General features: G+C 42.8%; 3 pseudogenes; all 3 read right to left on the reverse strand.

Moving 5' to 3' along the window:
- LOC101438698 (leukocyte immunoglobulin-like receptor subfamily A member 6) overlaps positions 1–22,769 on the reverse strand; it is a 94,839-nt pseudogene that overhangs the window by 29,036 nt on the left and 43,034 nt on the right.
- On the reverse strand, positions 1,722–11,072 carry LOC139436925 (suppressor of cytokine signaling 6-like; annotated as a pseudogene).
- On the reverse strand, positions 11,069–21,734 carry LOC139436926 (leukocyte immunoglobulin-like receptor subfamily A member 6; annotated as a pseudogene).

Consider the following 22,769-nt stretch of genomic DNA (forward strand, 5'->3'; position numbering starts at 1 on the left):
CTCATGGCCTAGCTGGCACATGGCCAGTCCAGAGATTCAAGTCTCCTGGGTATACCCTAACTCCAGCACCAAACACAGGTACAGTAAAAGTGACAGAAGAGGCATGACAGGAAGGTCACATCTGAGTCCATCTCCCTCACACTTGGGAACACAAATTCCAAAGTAAGGTCCAGTAACAAGGTAATGACTCCAGAGCCATATGCCATGACCACAGTGCCTGTGTGTTTCTGTAGCCCTCAGGAGCTCCAATACCTAGGGTTGTATCTACTTTGTCTGTGTCTGGGATACTGCTAAGGCATGCATAAATCTGACCCCTCTGATGACCTCCTGACTCTTTTTGGAAGACTCTTAGCCATATAAATTTATTTGTCTTTACCATCCCCCCCTTTTATTTAAAGTCATTATCTAGTTGCATCACCAGTTGGTGATTTTTATAAAGCCTTCTGTACCAGGGAGGCTCATCCCCAGGAGTCATGTCCCACACTAGGGGGAAGGTAATGCATTTACATACTGAGTTTGGCTTAGAGAGTGGCCACATTTGTGCAACATGGAGGCTTGCAGGTGGTAACCCTTAGGCACCCTGCAGTTCTAGGCCTAGTTCAAATTTCAGGCACCCATGATCATGAGCATAGTCATTAGTATCAAGGTTTCATCATTGGAGCATCCTTCTTCACTCATCTTTGCGCTTGCACTTGGGGGATGGCTACTGTTCTGTTGGGGAATGTGACAGAGTTCCCTGGCTAGGAACTCAGCACACCCTCAATTGTCATTTGTAACTTTAACTACTATGAAAGTATGCAGCAAAAAGGAAGCCCAATATATTATTAGGTTCCATCAATAGTAAAATGGAATATAGTGATGGGTTTAACAGTTAGATATAGAATACATACTAATTTAGAAAAATTAAATAAAGGAAAAATAGATCGGGGTATCAAAAAAATGAAAAAATGAAAAAACTTTGTTTTTGACATTCTGCTTTTCATCACTGCTAAAGGTGTTGCCCTGTATGTACATTGGCAAGGCAATTTCTTTCATTTCTTCCTCACTGTCTACATCCTTTTTTTTCTAATTCATAATTTAAAATTAATATTTCTAAAGTGCAAGAGTAAAAATCTTTTTCATTGTATATTTACTTTCTGTGTTTTATCATATGGATATGTTTCTTCAACACTAGCTTTTAAAAATGTGCCAATTTAAGCAACCTAACAGTTTTCCTTTTATTAACTTTTATTCAACTTTGTTTATGGTTCAATACACATGAGATGTGCTTGAGTCAATGCATAATAATCACAGGGATAGCAGCAAATGACTTGTGAGATATTAAGGGAGAATCTGATAGTACACATTGTGATTATTTTGTAGCATTGATGGAAGAGAATTTCACTTCTGAAACCTTAAGACTTCCCTTTTTAAAGAACTAAAACAAACCCAAGACATCTTGTTGAGATGTTCCCACTCCCAAACCAATTAATTCCTCTTTTACACATAAAACTGAAATAGTTATGGCAGGAAAAGATTCTGATAGCAATGAGAGTTTGTAAACTGTATTTCAATCTCTTTCAGTTGTTCCTACAGTGCAAGATGCAGGGTTCTCATAATCTTTCATTAGTGCTTCTCCTGTAAATAATCCTTCATTTTGTTTGGCAAATCCAGTTTTTAAATTAAGTGTATGCTTCTTTTCTGACTATATAAAAAAGACACAAGCACTGTAGCAAATGCACCTACATGAAGTGTGATCCTGGGTTGGCCAGCTTGACAGGGTAAGACCTCAAATAGCCAAAAACTCCATTTTCAGTGTCTCTGCTGAATGTTCATGTAGATCAACTACAGAAGTACGTCCTTTGACATTTGGTTATTCATAAAATCTAAACCTACTGTGCACGAGTTCTAGTGTGAAGTGTTTTGCCAAGAGAGTCAAAGCTCAAACCTATAAGATAATGGCCATCAAAACCATCTAGAACAAGAGAAGAGACCTCTGGCTCCATTGCTAGTTTCTCTTCTGCCTCCCCATGTGTGACTGGACTCCAGTACCACCCTTGTTTGGCAGGTTTTTTAAGCTCCTCAGCAAGGTTTGACACAGGTCTAGGACCACTGCTTTTCAGAGTCATAAACACTTGGAGTCGAGTGAGGATCAAGTTCAAATGACACTACACACTTAGAGGACATGGGCATCCACCCAGTGAGTCCACTGGAGCTCCTTTGGATCTGATGGTTCTGCACTGGAGGTAACAATGGTCAGAATGGAGGGACATCACCATGACTCATTCCTGGCCTCTGCAGCATGTCCCTGTGGTGCTTACCAACAAGCCACTCATGATGGATCCATGAAGGAAACTGGACAGCACCAAGGTCCTGGTGCCCTGACTCTCATCTTCAGGGAAAGAGAAACTTCCATGGAGAAATGTCCAGACAGTAACCACGTAATTCTCCCAAAGGGCCCCTCCCTCATCTAAAGGCTCAGCACACTGAATGTAGACCTGAGGCCAAGTCCCATAACAGGCTCCTGTCAATCAAGCTGAAGAGGCTCGTCTCTGTTCTGAGATTCCCAAGTCTTCATGGATGCAGAGTTCTTGGCACCCAGCTCAGGACTGAAGATTTTGAAAGTCCATGGCATGCCCTTAATTGCTGGACATGGGGTGGGAGAATGAACCCATGCTTTTACCCTCTCCTCCATACAGTGCACATTTCTTCAGAGTTTGTTGATGGACAAGGCTGCAGTGCTGACCAGAGGGAAGTTACCAGGATGAGCCTTGGAGAGTTCATGCCTTTAAAAGGATGGAGCTGAGGGGAGAGAAGGTGTCCTCATTGCAGAGCTCCTGGAGCCCTTGCTGTCCTCAGCTTTCTGCTTCCATTTAAGAGAAAAACCACTAAAAAACAAACAGAAAAACAACTTAACTTTTTATTTTAAAATAATCGTAGTTTTATAGAAAAGTTGCGAAGTTGGCATGCAGTTATTTCCCTTAATATTAATGAACATGCCTACGAGACTTTTTTTTTACTTTTTTTTTGGTCTTTATTTATTTTTTTATATTACATTAAAAAAAATATGAGGTCCCCATATACCCCCCACCTTCCTCACCCCACTTCTCCCCCCAAAACAAAAACAGACTTTGACTTTTAGTTCTGTTTCCCTTTCTCTGTTCTTCACTGGTGACAGGATGACTGGCCATAGCTTTACCATAGCAGCTTCCAAACAAGGAACAATTTTTTCCAACATTACTGGTCAGTGATGGTTGTTGAACTTTAATGAAACCAGTTTTATCTCTATTTTCATTTAAGTCAAAAGATTTCTGGAAGGTTTTAAGAATACTTTTCTTCATTGTGAATGATTAGCTAATCCATGGGGATCAATTTCTCTGTGTAATATTATCCTGGAACATCTGGAGAGGTTGAAATGCTGGAGCTATGTGTTTTTCAGCCTCTTTTAACTCTTGGAGCTGTTTCCTGGGGGCGGAGGCTGTGGTTCCTTCCCTCAGGCACCATCTCCTTCCCTTCCTTCTCCTTCATAGGGTGGTAGCACCACGGAGCCTCCACCTATTTGTTAAATTAAATTTTCTTCCATAATTTCTTCCATGATTGATTTTGCAAATGAACCTTTGGTAAATAACTGTTTGATTTTCGTGGAAGGGACTATTTAACAATACTCAAATGAATAAGTGACTTAAATATTATACATGGGACATCTGTAGCAATTTGGCATTGTGAATTCCAAAAGGAGATATTAGATCATGTGTGTGAACTCGTCTTTTCCTCTAGGCATATTAGATTTTATTGGATCCAGAGGTTTTACTTTTGTTTGATTAAACAATGAGTAAGGCTTTGATTGAGCCATGTCAGTAGGACATTGCATTCCCACCCCCTTGCTGGCAGGGACTCTCAGAGAAACTACACTGCAGAGAAGGGATGTTGGAGTTTTTGAGCTGGAACCTAGGAATTAAGCATACAGAGGATCCGAAGAGCTGAGCCCAGAGAGAATCAAGCCCCAGGAAGAGAGGAACCCAGAAATCCTGAACTCTTGGCAAACATCATCAGCCATCTTGCTCCAATATGTTGCAACAGACTTTGGTGAGGGAAGAAACTTATGCTTTATGGCCTCATAACTGTAAGCCTCTACCTCAAATAAAAACCCTTTATAAAAGTCAACAGATTTCTGGTATTTTGCATCAGCATCCCTTTAGCTGAGTAATACAGAATTTGTTACCAGTAGTGGGGTAGTGCTTTTGCAACTACCAAAATGCTGGAACAGTTTTATGAATGGGTAAGGGGTATTTTTTGCAGGAATTGTGAGAAGCTTGCTAGAAAAGATCTACAGTGCTTTGAAGAGACTGTTCATAGTAATATGGACTCTGAAGAGACTTTTTATGATGCCTTAGAAGTAAAGAATGAAACTACTATTGGAATCTGGAGGAAAGATGACCTGAGTTTTAAAGTCAGAGAGAACTTAGCAAGATTAACTCCTGGTGTTTTATGGAAAGCATAATTTGAAAATGGCAAGCATAGGCATTTAGCAGATAACTTTCCAAAGTAAACTCAGAGAATGTGGCTTGGCTTCTCCTTGCAGCTTATACCAAAATGCTGGGTAAGAGGTAAACTGAGGACTAAACTGTTGGGCTCAAAGAAAACAGAAACTGATTCTGGAAATTCCAAGCCTCCGGAAATCAATCTCCCAGATGATAGTGTCCCATGTGAGGATTTAACTAAACCTCAACTTGTAAATCAGGATTGGAGATGCCATTATCTCAGAAAGACTTGTGGAAAGTCTTAGTCTGATGGCTTGGACCCCTGCTTCTTGCATGCTAAATCAACAAGGTTTTTGAGAGGGCTGTATGAACAAAACCAATGTCAGCATGGAGTAAAAGGGACATGGAAAGTAGAGATTGAAGGAGAAGCAGCTTTAAGATGAAAACCATGGAAGCTGAGATCTGGAATTAAGACATCATCTTGGGCAAAGAAAGGAACCCAACCCATGTGTACAGAGAGGGTGAGTTTGCCTGGGCAGTTGAAGAAGGTGGATATCCATGTCTGATGTTCAGGAAGAGTTTTGCTGCTCCAGGTTTCAAAGAGGGTAGAGCACATTCCCCAAGGATTAGGGACGTTAAGGTCACCACCTCATAGGTCTGAGAGGGGTCAACCTGTCCCCCATGGATTAGGGAAGGCGAGGTATTCAACTTGTAGCTCTGAAAGGGTTGAGCCTGTATGCCAACGGTTAGGGAGGATGTTGTCTTCACTGTACTAGGGGGGTTAAGACTCTAACACAACGACTGTGTAAAGTGTGGCAATCACCCCAAAGCTCTTTGAGGTTGTGGTCACCACAGATGCTTGATGAGGGTGGAACCAAGAAAATGGCCATTGGGAAGCCTGTGATAATGGTGGGTCCCCTTGTGGTCCCAAGGAGAAGAAACCATCATTTTAAGAATGACTCTCAGACTTTGAAATCAAATGGAGGATGCCCTGCCATTTTACTGAGCTGTAAAGGACCCATGACTCATGTTTCCCTCCCAAATTCTCCTTATTATAATGGAGATGTTTATCCTTTGTCCAGTTATGTATTGGAAGCAGATAAAATGCTTTGTAAATTTTTAGAGGTCTAAAGCTGGACAGGACTTTGCTCCGAGACAAACTGTATTTCTTTAAATTGATTTTGATATGATTTTGTACTTGCCTTGTTACTGATGTAAGATTTTTATAATATGGTAATGTCTTTTTGGAATTCAGAGGATGGTATATAACAGTTTGGCATTATATGTGAACTCCAAAAATAGATATTGGACTTTGTGAACTGGTCTTTTCCTCCAGGCATATTTGATTACATTGGACTCAGACATTTCAATTTTACTAGATTAAATAATGAGTAAGGCTTTCATTGGGCCACATCAGTAGGGCATTGCATTCCTGCCCCCTTGGTGGGCGAAGACTCACAATGAAACCACACTGTAGAGAGGGGAAGTTGGAGTTTTGAGCTGGAGCCTGGGAATTAAGCATAGAGATGAGCAGAGCAGCTGAGCCCAGAGAGAAACAAGTCCCGGGAAGAGAGGAACATAAAAGCCTGAACTCTTGGCAAACATCAGCAGCCATCTTGCTCCATCACATGTCAAAACACAGTGGTGGGGGAAGAAAGCTATGCTTTACAGCCTGGTAACTGTAAGTGTCTACCCCAAATAAACACCCTTTATAAAAGCCAACAGATTTCTGGTATTTTGCATCAGCACCCTTTTAGCTGCCTAATACAGTAACTAATGATAATTTGGAGTATTTCTGCTATTTTAGTTAATTTATTTATTAAGACATCTTGCATTTTCTTTTCATTTTTTTAATTTTAAAGAATCTTTAGATTTTATAAATATTACATAAAAATTATAGGGGATTCCCTAATGCCCCACTTTTCTCCCTCCCACACTTTTCCATATTAACAACATCTTTCATTAGCATAGTACATTTGTTACAATTGATGAACACATGTTGAAGTATTGCTACTAACCATGGAATGTAGTATAATTTAGAGTTTACATTCTGTCCTGCACAATTTTATAGGTTATGACAAAATGTATAATGGCCTGTATCCATCATTGCAATGTCATGTAGGGTAATTTCAATGTCGCCCCATGTTATGTCTATTTTTCTGTCTCCCTCCCCTCAGAACGTTTGGTTGCCACTGCCTTTACATCTATGATACAAGTTCTTTCACTGTAGAATAATAAGAAGTCTATAACAGAATAATAATAAGTCCACTTTAGTCCATTGTTGATTCCCCAGTCTTGAGGATTTGAGGTTGGTGGTGCCGACTCTGTTGCTAATTGAGAGGGGCTTAGATCCGCTGGGCCAGATGTATGAAGCTATCTTGCTCACATTTGCAGACTTTCTCTATTCCTTGGGATGGGCATTGTTCATCATCATCTCCTTGATAGTTGTCCTGGGTGAGTTCAATGAGCTGAAGATTGGTGTATTATCTTGCATTCTCTTTGCTTATTTTTTCTAATTCTTTATCTCTTTTGGGTTGGTCATTCTTGTTAGTTTCATAAATTAAATTACCCTATTTAAAGATTATGCAATTTCCCCGTAATTTTACATAACCTGCATTTTCCTCTGCTGAAGATTCAGTCTGACATGGTGAGTTTAACATGTGAGGCATGAGTCTAAAATTAGACCTGCCCTGAAATTCCTCATGTTTAGGGATTTATCCCCAGTGGGCCATTTCACCATTTCTCCTTAATAATATCTGCTCAGTATAGAATAATCTACTCACAATGAATTACTTGAAGGTATTTTTCCAATATCTTCTGTCATCAATTCTCGTCTCCAGGACAGCTGTCAGAAATCATTCACACTTCTTTTTGTCTGAAACTCACAACATATATACATTAGATCTACAACCCATGTACTTTTTATTGAAAAATTTTAGGTTTCAGAAAAAAAAACTTGTAGAAACTACAGAGTTCCCATAATGCCCCTCCCACATTTAGCACCTTGCACTACTGGGTACATTTGTTACAACAGTTGAAAGAATATTGTTAAAATTGTACAGAAGAAGAGATATGGTGTGGGGGCATTTTCAGGATTTGGAGTTGTCCTAGGTGGTGCTGCAGGGATGGATGCTGGATGTTGTGTGTCATGGCCCACCAGGTGGACTGGGGGAGAGTGTGGACTACAATGTGGACCACTGTCCATGTGTTGCAGTGGTGCTCCAGAATGTATTCGCCAGGTGCAGGGGGTGTGCCATAATGATGGAAGAGGTTGTTGATGTGGGAGGGGTGGGGTGGGTGGGGTGGGGACTTCATATTTTTTGAATGTAACATTTAAAAGAAAATAAAGAAAAAAAAAGAAGCCAAAAAAATTCTACTATTAATTATGCACCAGGGTTCACATTAGAGTTTCTTGTGTTGTTCAGTCCTATGTTTTTTTAAAAAAATTTCAATTCTAGTAACACATATACAACCTAAAATTTCCCCTTTTAAGCACATTCAAATATATAATTCAGTGGTGCTAATCACATTCAAATCCTGTGCTACCATCACCACCATCCATTACCAAAACATTTCAATCACCCCAAATATAAAATGTACAATTTAAGCATTAACTCCCCATTCCACACCGGCACCCAGGCCCTTGATAACCTATATTCTAATATCTGACTCTATAAATATGCTAATTATAATTTCTCCATAAGTGTGACATCCTTCCATATATTTAGGTCTTCTTTGATTCCTTTTAGCAATGTTTTGTAGGTTTCTGTGTTCAAGTCCTTTACATCCTTGGTTTGATTTATTTCTAAATTTTTTATTCTTTGTGTTATTATTGTAAATAGATTTTTTCTTGATTTTCTCTTCAAATTGTTCATTACTAGTGTATAGAAACACACTGATTTTTGCCTGTACCCTGACATTTTGCTGAATTTTTTTATTTCTATTAACTTTGTTTAGGATTTTCCATGACTTTCTATATATAGGATCATGTCATCTGCGAATAGGGAAAATTTCAGTTCTTTATCCCCAATTTGGATGCCTTTTATTTCCTTCTCTTGCCTAAGTGCTGTAGGAAGAAATTTAAACACAGTTTTGAATGGGAGTTTGACTGGGCATCCTTGTCTTGTTCCTGATCTTAGAGGGGAAGCTTTCAGTCTTTCACCAGTGAGTTTGATGCTATACATGGGTTTTTCATATATAACTTTTATCATGTTAAGTTCCCTCCTATTCTTATTTTTCTAAGTGTTTTTTTTAATTCCCTGCCCCACCCCCGCTTTGTGACTTTTTGCATGTTGTCATCTCTCTGTGTCCATTCGCTGTGCATTCTTCTGTGTCTGTATTTGTTTTTATTTATAACCCCCCCCCATGGAGTGTTTTACTGTCTGCTCTCTGTGTCCATTCGCTGTGCACTCTTCCACATTTATTTTTTTTGCTTGTCTCCTTTTTTGTTGTGTCTCCTTGCTGAGTTGGCTCTCCAGGGCGCTTGCAGGAGGGTGGCACTCCACAGTGCTTGCAGGCCAGGCAAGCACTCTGCAGTGCCCGCAGAGTGTGGGTGAGCCTGTCTGCACAAAGAGGCCCTGGTATGCGAACCGAGGGCCTCCCATGTGGTAGACGGGAGCCAACTGATTGAGCCACAGCCGCTTCCCTTTCTAAGTGTTTTTTAATCCAGAAAATGTGCTGGATTTTTTCAAGTCCCTTTTCTGCATCAATTGAGAGGATCATCTCAATTTCCCTTGTTTCCCTTCATTTTGTTAATGTGCTGTCTTATATTAATTGATTTTCTTATGTTGAACCACCCCTGCATTCCTGGCATAAATCCCACTTGATCAATAGGTGTAATTCTTTTCATGTGTTTTGGGATTCACTTTGCTTCTATTTTGTTGAGGATTTTTGCATCTGTAACCATAAGTGTCTGTAATTCTCTTTTCTTGTGGTATATTTATCTGTCTTTGTTATGAAGGTGATGTGTTAACAGGCAAACACTTAAAATAATATTTAACATCTACGTTAAATGGGAATAGAATGTAGAAGATATTATCTGAGACAATGATAATATACAGACAAATGGATGGAGATATATAGGAGGAGAGAGACGAGGGTGGTACTAGTTGAACTAGGTTGTTATTACTTTAAGATGTAGCAGTTTGGCATTGCTTATGAATTCCAAAAATAGATACTGGATTATTTTTGTAAACTGGTTTGTTTCCCTGGATGTGTTACCCTTTGATTTTATTAAATTCAAAGGTTTCACTTTACCTGATTAAATTATGATTAAAGCTTTGATTTGGCCATGTAAGTAAGATGTTGAGTCCCTGCCCCCTTGATTGGGGGGTGGGGACTTACAAAGAAAATCACATGCAGAAGAGAGAGTTTGAGTTTTGACGCTGGATTCCTGGTACGTAAATACACTGGAGAAGAGCACAGAGGAATAGACATGTGTCCATAGACAGGGAAATCAGTAGTTTCTCAGAAAGTTAAACATAGAATTACCATTAGATCCTGCCAGCCTACTTCTACATATGTAAAACTAAAAGAATTGAAAGCAGGAACTTGGCCACATATTTGTACACCAATGACCACTGAAGTATTATTCACAACAGACAAAAATTTGAAGGAAACTAAGTATCTCTCAACAGATGAGGGATATAGAAAATGAGATATAACCATACAGTGGAATAATATTCAGCATCGGAAAGAACTGAAAGCTGATGCATGGTACAACATGTGTGAACCTTGAAGACAAAGCCAGACATAAAAGGACAAACATTGTGTGATTTCTCTGATATGAAATACTTAAAATAAGAAAATTCATAGAAAGAGAAAGCAGAATAGGGGTTATCAGAATTGGGGGGAAAGTGGAGTGGGTTGTTGTTGCTTAATGGGCACGACTTTCACTTTTGGATATGAAAATAGTGTGGAAATAGATAGTGGTGGAAGTTACACAAAATGTCTATGTACCTACTGTCACAGAATCGTCCACTTAAAAATGTGTTTTCAGAGAGCTGGTTTATGATCCTGCCACCAGGCTGGCTATTCAAACACTAGGGGTTGGTTCCAGGTGATGATATTTATGGAAACTACTCCAGGTAGTACCTGAGGAAGAATGAAGGGCTCGTGGGATCCAAAGAGGGTGTTAGGACATCATTTTTTGTCTTGTGAAGACTGGAATCTGACTTTTAACTCATTTGTTCTGTTACTGCAACCAGGTTTCACGATGTGAGCTGAAGAGATGTTGAATCAATAGTACAGGTCATAGAATGTTCTAATTGGAAAGAAAGAAATTCATATTACCTGAAAGTGGGACAGAGCAGGAAGGCATGTTGAGTTGGGGACCCCAACCTGCCCTGTTTAATGGAGTCTGATGTCGTAGGGATGAGGAAGAAAGGGGATCCAGTCAAGAAAGTCAACCACAGTAAAGGGAAAGAACTGAAGTTTATGGTGGAAGAATCCTCTACAGGGAGCTCACCAGCATTATCCTGCACCCAAAATGCAAATTCCTGTCTGGATTCTCACAGACAGTTCACACTGTTTCCTTCCAGAACCACCGAATGCCTCAGCTATTTTCCAAGCTCTCCCACTCTGAGTGGTGCACTCGTTTCCTCCTGTGATCATGACCTGCCTGCATCTTGGGACCTTGTCTGGCTGTACCAAGCCTGAAGTAGCAGCACCCCGAGTCCCATCAAGACCAATCCAGCTACGCCCATTCGGATGAGATTCTCCACTGTGTAGTCATGGGAAGCAGAGCCTAGGAAGTATGGACATGGAGGTTAGAAATGCTGGTGAGGCTGATTTCAACTTAGGGGCTCTAATATCCATCCAGTCGCCCACCTCCCCTTGACAGCTCATGTGCCTGTGTGTCCCACCCCTTAATTGAGAATCCCCTTACTCACCACTCTTGATGTCTGGCTTGTGTTGTGGTGGGCTGATGGTATCAGGGTGCTTCTAAGAATAACAACAGAAAAGGGGATATGTGAGAAATTGAAGAAGGGTTCCTGTGTTCTTAAATCCCCTTGCTTCTCCTGAAGGGACTTTGATGTGGTTTCTTAGTAAAACTTCCTCTCCTCTTGCTAGGTTCCCTACGGTCTCCTCGTTTAATTCTTACAGGCTCCGGTGATCTTTGCATGTTTTTTAGTCACAGTGGAGCATGCCCCAAGTGTTCAGGCTAGGTGAATAATTGCATTAATATCCATTTATTTGATACCAAGTAGCCATTTTTTGTTTTTTTTCTTTTCTTTCTTATTATTTTATTTTTTCTAAGAAGACTTTTTAATCTATTTTTACAGTGATAACAAATGAAAGAAAAAATCAATGCGTAGGACATGTAAAACTTTCAGGAAAATAATTCATTTCCAAAAGAATCCTAAAGCAATAGGAAACCAGATTTAAACGTGTTGGTCAATATTGCTATAGTTATAAAATAGGAATTTTTGATGTGTTAGCCTTAAAATAATATGGGCTAAAAATGAAGCTGCTTTATTAAAGTGAAGCTCAATAACACTTTACTCCATCATCATATGATATTTGAAATGAGAAGAAAAGGTGTACAATTTGCAAATAACTCGAATTTCCATTTTCTTTTGATTGATGTATTTTTTATTTGTTTTTAATTTTATTTCATGTTTTGTTATTTCTATTTATTTCTTTTTGTTGGAGGGGATAAAAAGTTTAGTGTCTGCTTCAAAGATCTTTCCCAAGGAGTGTGATTCATTTTCATGACATATTATCATGGCCTGATGGTCTGTCTGTCTTTCATGGCAGTCAGAACTCAAGGTAATGTACGTCTATGCATTGTTCTGAAATACAGTGTATGTCTGTGGATAGGTGGGGGTTATTTTTCTTTGTTCTTATGTGAAAGAAACTGGTACTCTGGCTTCAAGAACAAATTGAAAAACCAGAAATCCAACCGGTCTTTGATTGAGTATGGGCTAATTATGGGGAACCTTTCCACAATAATCAGCTCAAACATGCAAATACCCTGTGAATCTGCAATTAATTAAAGTACTGCTGATCCTAAGAGGAATGTGGAAAGGAGTAGAAGCCTAGATGCCGAGTTCAGAGCAAAATATCAATCATCTTCATATCTTCTATAAGTAAAGGTTAAGGAAGGGAAATAAGAAGTATATGAAAATTTTAAATAAAAAGTGCGTATGGAACTGGGAAATATTTTCATGACATGAATCACTTCTTCCAGTTTGATGAAATGCTTGTAAGGAAAATAACAAATTAAGTCAGAACACTAGTTACATTTTTGCTGTTCAGAATTTCCTGAGAGCAAAAGGATGAATACCATACAACTTTTCTGGTGTACACTTAATTATTTCTCTTAAAACATGCTATTTAAAATGTAAACATCTATGCTATACAAACATAAACATCTATATTATGCCTTAAGAATTCAAAATAGAAAGTAAGCACATATAGAAAAGACAACTAAGCAGATGTTTGTTTGTAGTTTCCTGTATCTCAAGCTTTTTAAACACATGTGACTCAGATATCCTTTTTGTTGACTTGGCTCTGACCATAATGAGAACCTGATTGGCCCAAAGAACTTTTACACATTCTGCCTGTGGAAAACATGTTCTTTCCATATGCATCAAATCTGGCTTTTTATTTTTGTTTTGAAGTCAAAGCTTTGCTTTCACTCAGCTTTCTTCAGCACTTCCTGCGGTATTCCTTGCACCCTCTTTCCTAGTATCTGCAGTGATGACAGTACCAAGATCTTTCCACTTTCTCACGACTGTCCTTTCAAGGTGATTCTCTTAGGAGAAGTAGGGGAAGCAACTTACAAACATCAGCACGTCCTCCTGGATTAGCCTCCCAGCTCTTTCCTCCCACTCCCACTCCTCAGCTGAGGCTTGGCGTAACCCTAAGGATTTGGTCCTGGTGGGGCTACAGATGACGGTCAAACGATTCCGCGGACGCTTCTCTGGAGCAGACCCGAGGATCCTTCTCTCCTGCTGTCACGCCTATCCACCTGGGCTAGCCCTGTGCCAGGGCTGTGCCTCCCAATGGCCTCCCGATGTGCCTGTCAGTTGTGCACATGGGCTCCCCGGGCGTTAGCCTTGTTTCTCAGGAAGGACCCCCCTTTAAATTCTAGGCAACACTTTTCCCTCTCCTGTTCATTCATTCCCTGGCAAGCATTCGAGGTGTTTTCTGCTCCCTGTGTTAGATCCAGATCCTCTCATGTCAGTTGGGATGACCCAGAAGAAGGGCGGCCAAAGGGCTGTCTGTTGAGAGGGTGTCATGTCCCCTCCCCAATTAGCTTAGGGCAGAACCTCTTAGAAAAGCTTCCTTTGTGTCTTTTTCAGGTCCATCCTCTTCACAGCTCCTGCTGTGATATAAAGAGAGGCTTGGTCTTGAAAAAGCTTTAGCACTTGGGAGCTTGTGGGTTGATATATTTTTTTACCAAATTACAAGAGCTCAATTGAAAAACTCTTGAATGAAAAACCTTGTGAAGTAGGATGACATAAATAAAAATAATACACCAAAGGAATAGCTTTGTCATGATCATTTAGCTATTATTTAGAAGATTTGAAGGAAACAATGATCTTCTTTATACAATATTAAATTAGTTGAAGCAATCCTTAAACTTAACAGTGAATGACTGTTGTTTTTAGGAATAAAACATCAAACTCATTCTCCATTTTAGTAACCAATGCTATTTGAAAGGGATCTGATATAATATAAAGAAGTTAATTCTCCATAAGGATATTATGAATTGAATATTTTCCCAATGACAATAGAAATACAGTTTAGTATTGTACAATCATAAGTCCAAATAATTCTAATTAAATTCTAAAAGTTTACATGAAAAAATTGCAAGAAAAATTTGAGAAAAGAGTGGAAAGAAGAGAAATGCAGAAAGTTCTGCACAACCATATACTGTCGTACAAGAGGAGGGAAATCGTAGATGAGATAAAATGATAGCGAAAGCAGCATCCCGTACTGCTAAAATTTATCTTTGCAGGAATGAAAGATTTCAAAAAGGATGAGCAATACTATGACAACAGAAAAGTCAAAATACAAAATGCCCAAAGTGGGGCTGAGGCAACAGGAGCCCACTCCAATCAGACCCCTAGACTCAGCACCTCCTGTTGTCATTTCATGGGCTAGATCCTCTGGATTGGGAGTTGAGGACAGACCTCTGCCCTCTCCAGCCCAACAGTCTTGGTGCCTCCTTCTGCCTTAGACCTCAAACCAGTACGCAGGTGACGATTGACTGTCTTTGGCATCCCTGGGAGCCACGTGTCCTCTCCCATAATGTCCCACCATGTCTGGGAGCAAACCCTTCCCTGAGTCTTGGAAATTGGGCTAACATGAGTTTAGAGCTTGACTCAGGCTTGGGGTTGATGATGACCTCATCCGCCATGGGGTCAGGAGCTGGTGGAGAGACCACAGAGATCCTGAGGATGAGATGCAGGAGTAGGAGAGTGGGTGTTGGGGCCTCTGCCTCTGGCTCCCAGTCTGGGCATGTTTCCTCCTGTTTTCCTCAGTCTGCCTCCACCCCTTTCCCTCTACCTGTAGCCCTGTCGGCTAATTGGGGATAGGATGTCGCTTTTGTAGGAACCCCAGTCTCTGCCCAATCTCAGACGGCCTGGGTCCTCTTGAAGACCATCCCTCTGTGCGCCCCTCATCCCAGCGTGTTGCAGAGCTGCCCTGTGATGGGTCCCTGAACTGATCATTCACAGAAGTGCAGGTGGGGGCTTCTCACCTGAGACCAACAGCTCAAGGGAGGCACTGGGCTGAGACAACAGGTAGGGGGTGATGCTGTGTAAACCGTAGCACCTGTAGGTTCCCCTGTGGGCTGAGGTCACAGAGCTCATGGTGAAGTTGGCCAGGTACAGGTGACCTTGGTGTTGGGATCTACAATGCAGGGGGGTGGGGATCAGCTTCCCCATCCTTGGACAGAAGGAAATTTTCCACTGGTCTCCGAAACAGACACTGCTGCATCATGTTCTCTCCCAAGGACACCTTGGGGCCCGGATCAACAGAGAGGGAGGGTATGGCAGGGAGCTCTCCTAGAGAGAAGAAGGTGGATGAGGGGCTGTCAGCCTCCACCTGGGCTCTGGACTGAGATTCCACTAAGACCCTTCCCTGAGGACCTTTCTGTCTGTCTGTCTGTCTCTATCCCACTCCCACCCTCCTTCTTTCTCTTCTCCCTTACAACCTCACACCCCAGTCCACCAACCAGCTCACCCTGGGGTCCCCTTGATAGGGCCTGTGCAGGATCAGGGTCCTGTATGGACCTGGCTGGGCCCTCACCTGCAATGAGGACTTCCAGGGGCTCACTGGGGGCTGACCATTCAGAGGAAATGTTGTGTCCACCTTAGCATCTGTACTGGCCCCTGTGAGTGTGGCTCACTCTGACCAGGGGGAAGTTGGCCTCAAGATCCCAGCCTAGGGCTGCTGGCCAAGGCCCTGGGTGAGGCCAGGTTCCCCCACACCCCCTTGGAGAGAGCGAATCTGTTGTAGCTGTCGTCAGAGCGACACTGGAGGGTCAGGATCTGTCCTGAGGCCACAATGGGGCTTGGCTGGGCCAGAAGGGATGGCTTCCTGGACAAATCTGGGGCGATGCCCTGCACTGTAGGGGCTTGTCCTTCAACCTTCTCTCACATTTTCCTGAGATCCAGATCTCAGGGTCTCTCATTCTGATTGTCTCTAAAGTCATCAATTTCCCTCAAACTCTCCTCCCACCTGGGGCTCCCAAAGAACAAGACTCCCCTTAACCTCTCTGGGTCCTCAGGATTCATGGAGAAGGGACAGGACTTCCTCACCTGGGACCAGGAGCTCGAGGGGATCTATGGGTTCTGAGCACACCTGACGATTGTTCCTGTAGTAGCTGTAGCATCTGAATGGCCCCCTGTGACTGGGGCTCATGGGCCCCATGGGGAACAGGGCCTGGGACTGCCCCCTGGATTGTGGCCGTGAATCCAGGGTCCAGATGCTCCTGTGTCCTCCTTCCTCAGACAGAACAAACCTTCCAAAACCCAACAGTGAGCCACACTGTAGGGTCACGTTCCCTCCTGAGGTCACCACAGGGCTTGGCAGAGCAGAGAGGGTGGGTTTGCTGTAGGCTGCTAGGAGAGAAGGAGGAGCTCTGCTCAGTGGGGCTCACCCTCCCCATTTCCTCTGGGTGGGCTGTGAGAGGGAGACACCCCCTGAGAACAGACCCTGTTCCTGAGGGCAGATTCTAAAGCTGGTACCCCTGAGAGTCCTCTCACCTGTCACCACCAGCTCCATGGGCTCACCAGCTCCAGGGGCTCACTGGGTGCTGACCAGCCTTTGGAGCTGTGATAATGGCAGCGATACCATCCTGCATTTTGCTCTGACAGGGACCGGATGGGGAACTTGGTCTTGTCCCTGGGCTCTAGGAGGTTCAGTTTGTACCTACAGCCAGGTCTTCCCTCTCTGTCCAGATGGTACATTAGAGCTTCCAGGATCCCCCAACACCAGATGGTCACGGGCTTCCCCGAGGTGGTCACAGAGCCTGGCTCAGCCCAATTGGTGGGTAGGGAGGGTCCCTGGAAGGGAATCAAAGATTGTTTTCTCAGGGCGTTCTTCATTAACCTTGATTCCCCCTAGTCTGCTCCAAACGTCCAGCCAGATTTATCACCACCGTCCCTGTACAAAGAGGTTGGAAATTCTGGAGTCACCTCACCTACCTGCACTGGGATCCTAAGTCCCAGACTCATCCTGGAAGAAAGTTTCATGTGAGAGATTTGCACCCCAAAGCCTGAACAGCTTCTCTCCTCACCTTGAACCTCCAAGCCCTGGGGTGTCCTGGTAGATCAGGGCCTGGCTGTGGGGTAGGGACGCCCCAGACTGGTGCTTCCCCCCCTTATCAGATCTCACCAAGAGAGAGCAGGGTTGTGAGTGTAGGGATCATGGCGTCTTCTTCCACTGGGTCCAGCTGTGCAGATGGATGAGACACAGTGCCTGGCAGGATGGACAGACATGCAGAATATTGTCGCTACTGGTAGTCTGATTCTACCTGTCATGGGATTGTCACATCAGCCCCACCAGAAGTGGAACTGGCCCTCCCTTGGATTCTGGCTCTCATTTCCTCAGGGTGGGGCGTAGAAAACCAGGCTCTCTAAAACATTTCAGACAGAAATGGGTGTTCCCTGACCCTGGTCAGCGTCTGTCTGATCTGCCTCATCTCAAAAGGACCAGGTTGTAGCACCCAGATAGATCCTGGTGCCAGTCAGGGTCCCCCCTGCAGGCTGAGGGTGGTGAGGGCACTCCCTCGCTGTCAAACTCTCCCCTAGGGGGTCTCCTTCCCTCCTTTGACCCATTCACTGCAAGTTGCTTCTTAGTTTTTACCACTGTTTTGTCATGACCTCAATCCTTTGAGATGCTTTGGTGAGATTCAGATTCTTCTCTTCAGAGCCCAGGCAGCTGAGACACACATTTCATAACCATCTGTGCAGTTGGCTTTATGATTAGTAATGTACATGTATCATAAATTATTATAGTCACACTTTGCAGCAATGAGTATAAAGAGAAATACAGACAAACAGAAGAAGAAAAGTGACTTTCATCTTTTCCTGAGATGTTGCCATTTTTTCTGCCAAAAGATCCCCTTCATATACTTCCTGTTTTTTTTTTCTTCTCAGCAGCACCCTCTTTCCCCATCTCCCTGGGAAAAAAAACCTCCACATCATTTCTGCCTCCACAGTGGCCCTTATTTTTAAGGCAGAAGTCTCCTTCTCCTCCTAATTTTGTAACTCTGTCTTCAAGCCTTGAGCAATCATGAATTGGGTTCATGCTCTGATTTGCGTGAAACCTTTTTTTATTGAATCCCTGCCCTATCCTCCACTGTTTGTGACCTTCAGCTGTCAAGTCCCTTCTCTGTCCTTGGGTCCTCATTTGAGCATATTGATGGTGAACCCTGGTTCTCAGAGGGGTTGTGGCAGTCATTGGTTCCTGGGATCTGAAATGGGTCAATCCTAGTTAATTTTCTGAGCAGATTAAGACAGGTGGATGGAGACAGGAGGGGATCGGGTGCCAAACTCCATGTTCAAGGTGCTCACTGAGGAGCTCCTGACTACTACTGATTCCATGAAATGTTATTAATAATATTTCATCAGTACGTAGCCACAGTCAAATGCAGAAGAGAAATGAAAGCTCCTGAATGGAAATGGAAGCAGAGCAAGTACAGAGGCCAGAACAGGGTGGCCCAGGTGCCTGGGGCCAGCATGGGGTCATGAGGGAGGTGGTTTAATGTCTGAGTGGTTGCAGGAGGAGAATCTCAGAGACCTCATAGGGCAGGGAGGTCAAACTCTGGAAACCAGTTGCTCTGAGCTGATTACCATGTTTGTGGGAGGGAGGAAGTGGGATATCTTTGCTTATGGACCAGTCCCACTGAAGGAATGAAGCTCAAACAGAAAATTACCATACATGGGTTAGAATGCAAGATTTCTGGTCAACTATGACGGTGGAGCAAGACACTCTAGGGGCCCATTTGCTCACAGAATCTTTGAACAGCAAGCAAAGACTGGCAGAGCCATATTTCTAAAAATTCCAGTTAAAGGATTGTCATAACTGGACAAGTACTGAGTCAGGAAAAAACAGCCTGAAAAATGGTAGGCCCAATTGTGGTCCCCTTACTAGCCCCTTCCCCAACCCCTCCAGGCCTGGTGTGAAGCCAGCTTGTGCTCCCATTGTGGGTCCCTGGCCTTGTTCCACAGGGAGCTGTGTAACCCTTATGCACACCCTCGGGTGCGTGTAAGCCCATGTCAGTTTATTGGGAGGAAGTCTGGAAAACCAAACTAGGAAATTTGTCTCGGTTTAGTCCTCCAAGAATTTTCCTGAAGTAAGCAGAGCCGTTTTCAGTATTTAAAACAGTATAGGAGGGAAGTGGACTTGGCCAAATGGATGGGGTATCCACCTACCTTCTGGGAGGTCCGAGGTTCAAACCCGGGGTCTCCTTAACCCATGTGGAGCTGGCCCATGTGCCGTGCTGATGTGCACAGGGAGTGCCGTGCCATACAGGGGTGTCCCCTGCATAGGGCAGAGCCACGCACAAGGAGTGTGCCCCATAAGGAAGCCGCCCAGCATGAAAGAAAGTGCAGCCCGAACAAGAATGGTGCTTCACACACGGAGAATGACTCAACAAGATGATGCAACAAAGAGAAACACAGATTCCCAGTGCTGCTGATGAGGATAGGAGCAGTCACAGAGGATTGTGCAGAAAGCAGACAACTGGGGGGGGGGGGGGGGGGCGGAAGGGTGGAAGGGAGAGAAATAAATTTTTTTAAAAAGTATAAGAAACAATTAAATTCCAGGTTGCTTGGGGTAAAGGACTGCCTGCATAATGTCACAGTGTAGAGCTCCGCACAAAGGTGAAAGCTTATTTCAAACAATATCAAAGGAGCCCTCATTTGAACGCCTATAAACTGCAAAGAGGGGGGTTTCTAAGACCATTAGCAAGTTCAATCCCAGGAATACAAGGAGGTTTTACGACCATATGCAGGCTCTGATGATACCTGGGAGGACTGTTCACATCGCATACACCTCAGGCTGATCTTGAGAGAAGGGCTAATCTCTGATACATTAGCAATGAACAATCTAAAGAGTAACCAAGAAAAAATTTCATTTACAATAACAACTAAAGAAGGATTAAATCTAACAAAGAAATTAAAGGACTTGTACAGAGAAACAAAAACAACTTCAAGATATTGCTAAGAACAATCAAAGACCTAAATTGATGGGAGTACTTTCTGCATTAATGAATCTGAAGACTAAATATTGTTAAGACGTCAACTCTACTCAAAGTGATTTATAGAATCAACATAATCCAAATAAAAATTCTGAGATACTTTTTTGCAGAAATGGAAAATCTAATCATCCAGTTTACATGGAAGGGTAAGGAGCCCTGAATAACAAAAGCATCTTAACAAAAATGATGAAGTTAGAGGACTCTAACTTCAGGATCATAAAGCTTAGGACCAAGCCTGAAATATCAAAATAGCATGGCACTGGCACAAGTAGAGACATGTTGCCTAATGGAATTGAATTAAGAGTTCAGAAATCAACACTTACATTTATAGCCATCTGATTTTTTAATTCTTCTTCTTTACTTTTTTAATGTTACATTTTAAAAATGAGATTCCCTTATGCCCCCCACCCCTCATCCCACTCCTCCCACATAAACAACCTCTTCCATCATCGTGGCACATTCACTGCACCTCGTGAATACATTTTAGAGCACTGCTGCACTACATGGTCAGTGGTCTACATTGTAGTCTACACTTCCCCCCAGTCCACCCAGTGGGCGATGGCAAGACCCACAATGTCCAGCATCTGTCCCTGCAGCACCATCTAGGACAACTCCAAATCCTGAAAATGCCCCCACATCATATCTCTTCTTCCCTTTCCTTACCATCATCAGCTACTGTGGCCACTTTCTCCACATCAGTGCTACAATTTCTTCCATTACTAATCACAATAGTTCCACAGCAGAACACCAGTAAGTCCACTCTAATCCATAATCTATTCCTCCATCCTGTGGATCCTGGGAAGGTTATGTCCAGTCCCCCTCTACATCAAGAGGGGGCTTAAATTCCACATGGATGATCGATGTAATTCTCCTGCTTGCAGTTGCAGGCACTCTTGGCTCCCTCTTGTGGTGGTTGACCTTCTTCAACTCCCTGTTAGCTGTCCAGGGTAAGTCCAATAAACAAGAGGGTAGGATTTGCAAGTCTGCTGAGGTTCAGGGTCTGGCTGTCACATGGACAGTCCAGAGACTCAGGTCTCCTGAGTATACACCATGCCCAGCACCAACTAGAGATCTGGTAAAAGTAACAGAAGAGGCATATGTAGAAAGGTCATATCTGAGTCCAACTCCATCACACTCAGGAACACAAACTCCAGAGTTGGGCCAACTGGTTGACATGGCACTGAACTCCAGAGTCATCTGCCATGATCATAGAACCTGTGGGTCTCTGTAGCCCTCAGGGGAACCAGTAGCTTGGTTTCTATCTACTTTGGTTGTCTGTGGTACCCTGTTGAGGTGTGCATTAGCATTAGCCCTCTGATGACCTCCCAAATCTTTTTTGGAGACTCATAACCATATAAACTCATTTGTCCTTTCCATGTCCCCCTATTATCCAGAGTCAAAAATCAGTTTTTAACACCTCATATTACATGTAGCCTGAGCTATTCTGCTGGTCTGAGTTGACCCTTTTATTCCAGGTCTTTTTCGAATGACATCATCACCTCGTGCTTGGTAGTAATCTCTCGGCGCCAGGAAGACTCATCCTTGGGATTCATGTCCCACACTGGGGGGAAGGTAATGCATTTACATGCTGAGTTTGGCTTAGAGACTGGCTATATTTGAGCAACATGGAGGCTCTCAGGAGGTAATTCTTAGGCACCCTGCAGCTCTAGGCCTCGTTCATATTTCAAGCACACAGGCTCATAATCATCGCCATCAGTGTCCAGGGCTCATCATTGGAGTATCCTAAACTAGTCTTTGCCCTTGCACTTGGGGGATTGTTGCTGTTCCATCGGGGAATGTAACAGAGCTCCCCTGGCTAGGAACTCAGCACTCCCTTAGTTGTCATTTTTAACTGAAGCCACTATGAAAATATCCAAACATTTTTATGTACCCTGTATACATGCTCTGGAGAAATCTCTCCCAACCATGTGTCCCCTGTCAATAACATCCCACACCAGTGTTCCTCCCCTGCCATAGTTGAACCTCTCTGTAGTCCAAAACTTCTTTAAAAAGGAAGCCTAATATATTGCCAGTTTCCATTATTACTAAAATGGAATAGAGTGATGGGTTTAAAGGTTAGATATAGAATGCATACAAATTTATAAAAATTAAATAAACTAAAAATAAATTGAGGTATCAAAAAATGAAAAAATGAAAAAGTTTTGTTTCTGACATTTTGCCTTTTATCACTGCTAGAGGTGTTGCCCACTATGTACAGTGGCAACGACAATTGTATATGTGAATTACTGTGATCTAAAACTTATGTGAAGATGAACTTAATAATTAGAAAAAAGAGAAAGAATGCAGACACTGAGAAAGAAATAACCATCTGATTTTGACAAGGGGGCCAAGACCACTCAATTAGGAAAGAACAGTCTCTTCAAGAAATGGTGCTGGGAAAACTGGATGTCCATGTGCAAAAGCATGCATGTGGATGAGGTGGGGCAAGATAGCATCTGAGTAAATGCACCACATTATCATCTCTCCTACAGAAAAATGAGTGTGTGGGGACAGTATCCTGCTTGAGTGAGCTGTTTTGGGAACCCACAAAGCAGGAGGCTTCTGGACATCGATCTGGAGAGAGTGCG

This window comes from Dasypus novemcinctus, chromosome 18 (genome assembly GCF_030445035.2).
Source record: "Dasypus novemcinctus isolate mDasNov1 chromosome 18, mDasNov1.1.hap2, whole genome shotgun sequence".
Lineage (NCBI taxonomy): Eukaryota > Metazoa > Chordata > Mammalia > Cingulata > Dasypodidae > Dasypus > Dasypus novemcinctus.